The sequence below is a fragment of the Staurois parvus genome, unplaced genomic scaffold, assembly GCF_062004578.1.
Source record: "Staurois parvus isolate SC_StPar_1 unplaced genomic scaffold, SC_StPar_1.0 ptg000338l, whole genome shotgun sequence".
NCBI classification, from domain to species: domain Eukaryota; kingdom Metazoa; phylum Chordata; class Amphibia; order Anura; family Ranidae; genus Staurois; species Staurois parvus.
Window position 1 is genome coordinate 307,687 of NW_028318134.1, and position 11,325 is coordinate 319,011.

General features: G+C 43.7%; 1 non-coding gene across 1 annotated transcript; it reads left to right on the forward strand.

Moving 5' to 3' along the window:
* Positions 1–1,859: 1,859 nt before the first annotated feature.
* On the forward strand, positions 1,860–1,931 carry TRNAC-GCA (transfer RNA cysteine (anticodon GCA)). The gene has a single exon. It is a non-coding gene; the product is annotated as a tRNA-Cys (tRNA).
* The last annotated feature ends 9,394 nt before the right edge of the window (positions 1,932–11,325 follow it).

Here is an 11,325-nt window from a genome sequence, read left to right on the forward strand (position 1 = left end):
AAGAAGCTTATTCAAATTTAACCCCCAGAATTGGTGTAAGTGGATACAATAATAACCCCCAGAACTGGTGTAAGTGGATACAATAATAACCCCCAGAATTGGTGTAAGTGGATACAATAATAACCCCCAGAATTGGTGTAAGTGGATACAATAATAACCCCCAGAATTGGTGTAAGTGGATACAATAATAACCCCCATAATTGATTTAAGTGGATACAATAATAACCCCCAGAATTGGTGTAAGTGGATACAATAATAACCCCCCCAAAAGGTGTAAGTGGATACAATAATAACCCCCATAATTGATTTAAGTGGATACAATAATAACCCCCAGAATTGGTGTAAGTGGATACAATAATAACCCCCCCAAAAGGTGTAAGTGGATACAATAATAACCCCCATAATTGATTTAAGTGGATACAATAATAACCCCCAGAATTGGTGTAAGTGGATACAATAATAACCCCCAGAATTGGTGTAAGTGGATACAATAATAACCCCCAGAATTGATTTAAGTGGATACAATAATAACCCCCAGAATTGGTGTCAGTGGAAGCAATCATAACCCCTAGCAGTGGTGTATGTGGATGTAATAATAACCCCCAGCATGGTGTCAGTGGATGCAATAATAACCCCCAGCATTGGTGTAAGGGGAAGCAATAGTAACCACCAGCATTGGTGTCAGTGGAAGTAATAATAACCCCCAGCATTGGTGTCAGTGCATACAATAATAACCCCCAGCATTGGTGTAAGGTGAAGTAATAGTAACCCATCAATGATTTCGAAAATCAGCAAACCGAGTCATAAAGTTCACCCCATATAGCAGGCAAAACTTCTGTTCCTTCCAGGTCACGGCTCATGCGCATATTCTTTTCAGAAAAACGATCGTACGATTTGACCATTATTGAGTAGAAAATCTGTCGTTTTTCACAGATTTTCCAACATGCCCGATCACCGAAAAGGGGAGGAACCACGAAAATCGCCATTGACCCACTAACAGAGCGAAAATCGGCTGATTATTCTTAGGTCTGATTTTCGGACGAAAAATCGGTCGAATTTCGACCCATGTATGGCCGGCCTAAATCCTACATTATACAAACAATAGTAAAGCAATCAGCTTGGGATATTGTGCAGTGAAAAAAGTCCAAAGAGCACCAGTGCCCAATACCCACAGCACAGCGATATATATATTAACTTCTGAGAACTGATTAACCCGTGTATCTGCTGAGCTTCGAGAAGCGGGTTTATAATTTGCTCGTTCTGTAGATTTTGGCTCATCCCAATGCGAAAATTTTGTTCCAAGAGGAAGGGTTCAAGTCATGACCTGAAATGACTTACAGGGAGTTCGGTGTAAAATACCTGACCATGCATTAAAGTAACCCTTTTGCAGGGTTCAGGGGCGGACTGACAACTCATGGGGCCCCCGGGCAATAGGGGATCATGGGGCCCCTGTGTCCTTGCCCAAACTCAAAAAAGCCTATGAAAAAGGTACCAGGGGCATCTCATGGGGCCCCCTACTGACCCCGGGCCCTCGGGCAGTGCCCGATTTTCCAAATGGTCAGTCCGCCCCTGGCAGGGTCACTTGTAGAGAATGACGTACCTGCGATAGAAGAGGCCTTATGCTATTCCTATGATGAAACGTTGCCTCTTTACTGCTCACAACTGGCCTGGGTCGAATATCTTCCCTAGCATGCAGAAGAACATCTTCCCTGTTTTGTAGAAGATGGCCGTACATAACACTGATACCTTGCTTGGCCTGGGAAGGGTCCAGGTGTAAATGACAGAATGAATGATCTCAGATGGGATGCAGGTGCACCTACTACTGAAAAAAAGTTACATTACCCACCTCAAACATCTAAGGGGGTATAGCTCAGTGGTAGAGCATTCGACTGCAGATCGAGAGGTCCCTGGTTCAAATCTGGGTGCCCCCTTGAGAAATTTTGGTTTGCACTTTCTTCATGGGAATGGAATGCTTTGCATTGGTAATCCCTCCATAAAGTTTATAGAAAGAATGACTGGAAACAAAAACAACTTCAAAAACAGGAAAACTCAAGAACTGCAGTTTGGAGGTAGAGCATTCATAGTTACATGGATAGTTACAAGCCAGTGGGAAGAATGCATCTTACATTGGTGGTCAGTGGGAAAAATGTTCCATTTATTGGTGGTCAGTGGGAAGAATGTCCCTTATATTGGTGGTCATTAGGATGAATGACCCTTACTTTTTGGTCATTGGGAAGAGTGCTACTTAAATAGGTGGTCAGTGTGATGAATGTTCATTTTATTGGTGGTCAGTGGGAAGAATGTCCCTTACATTGGTGGTCATTGGGAAGAATGTTCCATTTATTGGTGGTCAGTGGGAAGAATATCCCTTATATTGGTGATCATTGGGAAGAATGTTCCATTTATTGGTGGTCATTGGGAAGAATGCTCCTTACATTGGTGGTCAGTGGGAAGAATGTTCCATTTATTGGTGGTCAGTGGGAAGAATGTTCCTTACATTGGTGGTCATTAGGATAAATGACCCTTACATTGTGGTCAGTGGGAAGAGTGCTACTTAAATAGGTGGTCAGTGAGATGAATGTTCATTTTATTGGTGGTCAGTGGGAAGAATGTCCCTTATATTGGTGGTCATTGGGAAGAATGTTCCATTTATTGGTAGTCATTGGGAAGAATGTTCCATTTATTGGTGGTCATTGGGAAGAATGCTCCTTACATTGGTGGTCAGTGGGAAGAATGTCCCTTATATTGGTGGTCATTGGGAAGAATGTTCCATTTATTGGGGGTCATTGGGAAGAATGTTCCATTTATTGGTGGTCATTGGGAAGAATGCTCCTTACATTGGGGGTCAGTGGGAAGAATGTTCCTTACATTGGTGGTCAATAGGATAAATGACCCTTACATTGTGGTCAGTGGGAAGAGTGCTACTTAAATAGGTGGTCAGTGGGATGAATATTCATTTTATTGGTGGTCAGTGGTAAGAATGTATCATTTATAGGTGGCCATTGGGAAGAATACCCCTTATATTGGTGGTCAGTGGTAAGAATGCCCCTTACATTGGTGATCAGTGGGAAGAATGTCCCTTACATTGGGGGTCAGTGGGAAGAATGCCCCTTATATTGGTGGTCAGAGGGAAGAATGCTCCTTACATTGGTGGTCAGTGGGAAGAATGTCCCTTACATTGGGGGTCAGTGGGAAGAATGTCCCTTACATTGGTGATCAGTGGGAAGAATGCCCCTTATATTGGTGGTCAGAGGGAAGAATGCTCCTTACATTGGTGGTCAGTGGGAAGAATGTACCTTACATTACATAGTTAGTCTGGCTGAAAAAAGACAAAAGTCCATCCAGTTCAACCAAAAAAAAAGTTATTAATATTATTATTATACAGGATTTATATGGTGCCAACAGTTTGCGCAGCGCTTTACAAAATTAAAGGTAGACATTACAGCTCCAATACAATTTGGTACAACAGGACACAGAGGGCCCGGCTCGTTAGAGCTTACAATCCAGGAGGAAGGGTTGAGTGATACAAAAGGTAATATCTGTGGGGGGGATGAGCTGATGGAGGAAATAAATGCCGATTTACTAGGTAGAAGCAGGATAGATTTCTTTAAAGAGAAAGGTTTTCAGGGATCATCTAAAGGTGGATAGATTAGAAGACAGCTGGACAGACTGGGGTAGGGAGTTCCATAGGATGGGAGAAGCTCAGGAGAAGTCCTGGAAGCGAGCATGGGAGGAGGTGACATGGGAACTAGAGAGCAGAAGGTCTTGGGAGGATCGAAGAAAGCGGTTTGGTTGATATTTTGAGACCAGGTTGGCGATATAGCTGGGGGCAGAGTTGTGGATGGCTTTGTAAGATGTTGTTAGTATTTTGAATTATATTCGTTGGGCGAGTGGAGGTCAGTGGAGGGATTGGCAGAGAGGGGTGGAGAACACTGAGTGGAGGTCAGTGGAGGGATTGGCAGAGAGGGGTGGAGGACCCTGAGTGGAGGTCAGTGGAGGGATTGGCAGAGAGGGGTGGAGGACACTGAGTGGAGGTCAGTGGAGGGATTGGCAGAGAGGGGTGGAGGACACTGAATGGGGGCCAGTGGAGGGATTGGCAGAGAGGGGTGGAGGACACTGAGTGGAGGTCAGTGGAGGGATTGGCAGAGAGGGGTGGAGGACACTGAATGGGGGCCAGTGGAGGGATTGGCAGAGAGGGATGGAGGACACTGAATGGGGGCCAGTGGAGGGATTGGCAGAGAGGGATGGAGGACACTGAATGGGGGCCAGTGGAGGGATTGGCAGAGAGGGATGGAGGACACTGAGTGGGGGCCAGTGGAGGGATTGGCAGAGAGGGATGGAGGACACTGAGTGGAGGTCAGTGGAGGGATTGGCAGAGAGGGATGTTGGACACTGAGTGGAGGTCAGTGCAGAAATTGGCAGAGAGGGGTAGCAGACACTGAATGGTAGGTAAGGTTGATGAGTCTGGCGGCAGCATTCATGTTGGACTAGAGGGGGGGGGGGGGGGGGGTAAGCCTATGTAAAGGTAAACTAATTAGGAGGGAGTTGCAGTAGTCGAGGCGAGAGATGATCAGGGAGTGAATAGGGAGCTCTGTGGTGTCATTGGTTAAAAAGGGGCGTATTCTGGAGATATTGCGGAGGTTGAGGCGGCATAATTTGGACAGGGATTATAATCCTACACCCACAGTTTATCCAGAGGAAGGCAAAAAACCCAGCAAGCATTATCCAATTTGCTCCTGCAGGGAAACAATTCCTTCCTGATCCCCCGAGAGGCAATCGGATATTTCCTGAATCAACTTTATCTATAAATGTTATATCCAGTTATATTCTGTGTATCCAAGAAAGAATCCAGGACTTTCCTACAGCAATCCACTAAGCTGGCCACAACCAACTCTTGAGGGAGTCTATTCCACATTCTCACAGCTCTTACTGTGAAGAATCTGCAGTTCTCTACTCCACATCCAGGTTGCTCCTTCATGTAGGTTTAACTGCTTCCCGCCTGGCCTATTGTCATATGACATCTTCGCAGGATCGCTCCTCGCCCTAGGGGCAGCGCTGTGGCGCTGTCATACAATTTTTCCACCAGACACACCGGATAACAGATCATTCTATTGGGCCGCTGCCGGTACCATGTGATCGCGATCACATGACAGTAGTACACATTGAATGGCTATCATTTATTGTGTTGATCTCTGTGATTGGTCACAGTGATCATATGGTACAGACAGGACTAATCATTGTGTGTCTGTACCATGTGATAGCTGTGGCCAATCACAATAGTACACACTGGATGAATGGATGTCATTCATAAAAAAATTATTGGTTATAACAGTGATCATCGCTGTTATAAACAATCATGGCGTTTAAAAAAAAAAAAAAAACACTGATCACAGTATATAAAAAAAAAATCTAAAAAAAAAAAAAAATAATTGTAAAAAAATAATTTTTTTTTTACATTTCACCAGTCAGTGTGCCTGATCACCACCACACATGGTAATGCTGTACTGCACCGGTGACAGTATGTATAAAAATTTTTGAAAAAAGAAATTTTCTTTCATTTGTTCTTTTTCCACAAAATTGTGACCAAAAAAATGACAGCTTTAAAAAACTCATGCCTCTTAATAAATACCTCAGACTTTCCAAAAAGGAGTCATTTGGGGAGTATTTGTACTGTCCTGGTGTTTTAGGTCCTCAAGAAATGAGATCGGTCATCAGTACATCAGGATTGATCGATTTTCAGATATATATCCCACAGTTTGTAGACTCTTTAGCTTTCCTACAGACTACATAACATACACAGGTTGGGGTTATTTCTACCATAGAGAATTAGCAGTATACGTTTTGGCCTAAATTTATGAAGAAATATTATTTGCAAAATTTTATAAGCGAAAAAAGATTTTTTTTTCAAAATGTTTTAATTTATTTAGCAAACAATAGAAAAACAGAAGTGATTAAATATTACCGAAAGAAAAGTTCCATCTGTCTCAAAAAAATTAAAAACAGTTTCATTTATGTACAGTGATGCATGATTGATGCGCAATTGTCAGTGTGACAGAGCTGAAAGCTGAAAATTGGCCTGGCCATGGGGAATGCGGTATTGCCAGGTGAGGGAACTAAACCTTCCGCTGGCCCTTTCCCCTTGGCTACAATTACTCAAGGAATAGTTCACAGAACAACCAGAAAAACATCAGCTTCAGAGATTTCCCAGGTGGCCCCTTCAGGTAGATATGAGTTTGAGACACGTTTGCTTTAGGCAGCTTGGTCTTTCTCCAAGGCTTCTGAAAAAAAACAAGTAGAGGAAAAAAATTCCATCTCCACCCAATGGTAACTCAACAACATATAGCTCAATGGTAGAGCCTTTGACCACAGACCGAGAGGGCCCAGGTTCAAATCCAGGTGTCCCCTCATGAAGGTTTAATTTTCAATCATGATTGCTACTAAAGAACCAAATCTGATCCAAAGCCAAGTGACCCTTCAAGAAGGTTTAGGGCTCATGTACACTGCAGCCGATAAACTCACGTTTAGGAGGTTTTCAGCAGCCCCTGAACTCTCCTTAATGTTCCTATGTACTCTCCAGCGCCTCAGGATATGCAAAGCCAAGGGTACCAGGAAAGCGAAAACCAAAGAAAATGCTTCAGGGGTGCAGCCCTCCTCAGACGGGGAAATCAGCCACTGGATAGAGAGAAAACAGGTGGCGCACACACCTAGTGCATTATCCAAGGTTTATTGTAGGAGTGAAAGAATAATGAAAACATACTCACAGACGAAGCATGTATCTAAAAAGCATAGAAAAATGACAATGGCCACAACGGCAGGCGAGGTGTTCTCACTATCAGTGCGGTCAAATGGCTGACGCGTTTCGGGGACGAATCCCTTTTCTCAGAGCTGATGACCAACCTGTATGCTTGTTATAAGATGAGGGGTTGGAGGGGGTTATTTAAAGTGCAATCTTTTGTAGTTTTTATAAACGCATATACATACATATATACACATATAAACGCACTGTGTATATGTATATGCATTTATAAAAACTACAAAAGATTGCACTTTAAATAACCCCCTCCAACCCCTCATCTTATAACAAGTAGAGGAGGTGGAGCTTTGCTCCCAAGGCATCTAGCCCTGGTTATATACTACTTGACCTCCATACAGCTTGGTCATCAGCTCTGAGAAAAGGGATTTGTCCCCGAAACGCGTCAGTCATTTGACCGCACTGACAGTGAGAACACCTCGCCTGCCGTTGTGGCCATTGTCATTTTTCTATGCTTTTTAGATACATGCTTCGTCTGTGAGTATGTTTTCATTATTCTTTCACTCCTACAATAAACCTTGGATAATGCACTAGGTGTGTGCGCCACCTGTTTTCTCTCCTTAATGTTCCCCTATGTGTCCATGTACACATCGTCCTTTACAGGCAGTTGAGTTTACTGTCGTTAATTTAAACGCAGAAAACTTGCGATCGGCAGTCGATTTTATCAGCATTTCAAACGCAAACCGCTTGTAAACGCGGCAAATCGTGTTTCTAAGCATTTGCGTCTGAAATTTTTTTTTTTTAACTCTTCCAGTTCCCGATGCTGTCCAGAGCCTTTTTTCTTCATGAAAAATGCATGCAAAGCATTTTCAAGGTACTCAATTGGACAAAAACACTGAACACAGGACGTTCCTACCAAGCTTGTCACACATTGTAATGACCAATTCACACCTCAGACCTCTCCCACCCTCGGAAACAAGATATGTCTGTGATTGAGTGATGCAGCCTGTGTGGGCGGAGCCTGTACACCTGTTGTGCCCATTATGAGGGGTTCCCACCATCCCTGTGCTGAGTTCCCGGGTCTGTACACCTGCTGTGCCCATTATGAGCGGTCCCCACCATCCCTGTGCTGAGTTTGTGGATCTACACATTTGCTGTGCCCATTATGAGCGGTCCCCACCATCCCTGTGCTGAGTTTGTGGATCTACACATTTGCTGTGCCCATTATGAGCGGTCCCCACCATCCCTGTGCTGAGTTTGTGGATCTACACATTTGCTGTGCCCATTATGAGCGGTCCCCACCATCCCTGTGCTGAGTTTGTGGATCTACACATTTGCTGTGCCCATTATGAGCGGTCCCCACCATCCCTGTGCTGAGTTTGTGGATCTACACATTTGCTGTGCCCATTATGAGCGGTCCCCACCATCCCTGTGCTGAGTTTGTGGATCTACACATTTGCTGTGCCCATTATGAGCGGTCCCCACCATCCCTGTGCTGAGTTTGTGGATCTACACATTTGCTGTGCCCATTATGAGGGGTTCCCACCATCCCTGTGCTGAGTTCCCGGGTCTGTACACCTGCTGTGCCATTATGAGCGGTCCCCACCATCCCTGTGCTGAGTTTGTGGATCTACACATTTGCTGTGCCCATTATGATGGGTTGGAAAACCTGTCAGCTGTTGATCAGTGTATTCTGAGAGCGGAGCGTCCCTGCTGCCAGAATACAATAACACAATGGGGGAGATGTCTGCATCCACCATTCCTGTGGATGCAGGAATCTATGTTGAATCGTGCATTCAGCCAACCAGTCGAGCAAAAAAATAAATTATATATATATTTTACACACATAATCAGTGTGCACTTAGGCTTATTTTTCACTTATTTTCCCCCAAATTTCTCTGGAAAAGAAGATGGAATAGGTGAATCTCTAAATTGGGGGATATAGCTCAGTGGCAGAGCATTTGACTGCAGATTAGGAGGTCCCTGGTTCAAATCCAGGTACCCTCTCATGTTAATGTTGTGTCATGGTTGCTGCAAGATAACTAACCCTAATAAACTAATAGCAATGTACAGGTGAAACTCGAAACATTAGAATATGGTGGAAAAGTTCATTTATTTCAGTGCAGCAACTTAAAAGGTGAAACTAATATATGAGACTCATTACATGCAAAGCAAGATAGTTCAAGCCGTGATTTGTCATCATTGTGATGATTATGGCTTACAGCTCATGAAAACCCCAAATCCACAATCTCAGAAAATGAGAATATTCCATGCAATCAATAAAACAAGGATTGTACATAGAACAATATCGGACCTCTGAAAAGTAGAAGCATGCCTCTCCATTCTTCCTCCATACTCCGGGTCCTTGGTTTCTCTTATCAGAAAAGAGGACTTTGGACCACTGAGCAGCAGACCAGGTCTGTTTTTCTTTAGCCCAGGTAAGACGCTTCTGATGTTGTTTGTTGTTCAGGAGCGGCTTGACAAAAGGAATACGACATTTGAAGCCCATGTCCAGGATCGTCTGTGTGTGGTGGCTCTTGATGCACTGACTCCAGCCTCAGTCCACTCCTTGTGAAAGTCCCCAACACTTCTGAATGGCCTTTTCCTGACAATCCTCTCCAGGCTGCGGTCATCCCTGCTGCTTGTGCACCTTTTTTTCTTCCACACAACTTTCTATTAATGTGCTTTGATACAGCACTTTGGGAACATCCAACTTCTTTTGCAATTATCTTTTGAGGCTTTCCCTCCTTATGGAGGGTGTCAGTGATGGTGTCAGGTCAGCAGTCTTTCCCATGATTGGGATTCCTACTGAACCAGACTGAGAGACCATTTAAAGGCTCGGGAACCCTTTGCAGGTGTTATGGCTGAATGAGCTGATTAGAGTGGGACACTTTGAGCCGAGAATATTCCACCTTTTCACAATATTCTCATTTTCTGAGATTGTGGATTTGGGGTTTTCATGAGCTGTAAGCCATAATCATCACAATGATGACAAATCACGGCTTGAACTATCTTGCTTTGCATGTAATGAGTCTCATATATTAGTTTCACCTTTTAAGTTTCTGCACTGAAATCAATGAACTTTTGCACGATATTCTAATTTTTTGAGTTTCACGTGTATACAATGTTACAGTAAATACAGATAAAAGACAGTTTAAAAAACAATCCACAATTTCAGTATAAAACAGAAGCAATATATTTTTTTTTATTAACACTTAAAAATGTTTACACCATTCTGAAACAAAAAAAAAAACAAAAAACAAAAAACACTGCAACCCATAGTAGCACAATAGAACAGATGTCATTAAACAGATTGAAGCAGAAACCCATCTGCAATGTTTGTGGGTTTTGCTGTTAGTGGACATTAACGTCTGGCTGATTGTCAGCATAAATCTGAAGGTAAAGTCTCATTAGAGAGGTCAGCTAACTTGAAGCAATTGTTAGTACTTCTGTCCGGGTCAAACAGAGATAGTTGTCAACTTGAGTGCATTGGTAGTACTGAAATCTGATGATACTTTGTCAGCCTAAAACAGGACTACCCCCCCTCCAATAACCAGGCGATAATATATTACCCCCCCACACCCCCCCCAATAACCAGGTGATAATATATTACCCCCCCCCCAATAACCAGGTAATATATTACCCCCCCCCCCCAAAAACCAGGTGATACGTAATATACAGTATTACTTATCACCTGGTGATCCTGCCGGTAACGTACCTCCCATCCTAAAAGTGACAACGCTCACTTACTCTACTGGGTCTCTGGAGGAGAAGCTTTGTCAGCCTAAAATCAGGACTACCCCCCCCCCCCCTTCCTCTAATAACCAGGTGATAATATATATTACCCCCCACTCCCCAATAACCAGGTGATAAGATATTACCCCCAACACCAGGTAATATGATATTATTACCCCCACCCCCCCCCCCAACACCAGGTGATATGATATTACCCCCCCCCCCAACAACCAGGTAATATGATATTACCCCCCCCCCCCCCCAACAACCAGGTAATATATTACCCCCCCCCCCAACAACCAGGTAATATGATATTACCCCCCCCCCCCCAATAACCAGGTGATAATATATAACCCCCCCCCCCAATAACCGGGTGATAATATATAACCCCCCCCCCCCAATAACCAGGTGATAATATATAAACCCCCCCCCCCCCAATAACCAGGTGATAAGTAATATACAGTATTACTTATTATCACCTGGTGATCCTGCCGGTAACAGACCTCCCATCCTAAGAGTGACAACGCTCACTTACTCTACTGTGTCTCTGGAGGAGAAGCTTTGTCAGCCTAAATCAGGACTACCCCCCCCCCCCCCCCTCCAATAACCAGGTGATAAGTAATATATATTACCCCCCCCACCCCCAATAACCAGGCGATAATATATTACCCCCCCAATAACCAGGTGATAATAAGTAATATATTACTTGTCACCTGGTGATCCTGCCAGTAACAGACTTCCCATCCTAAAAACGGGTAAAAGTAATTTTTTTTTTTTTTTAACTTAGTGATCAAATAAAACAAAACCATTTCAGCTGTAGATTTAACAAGCCAAAAACC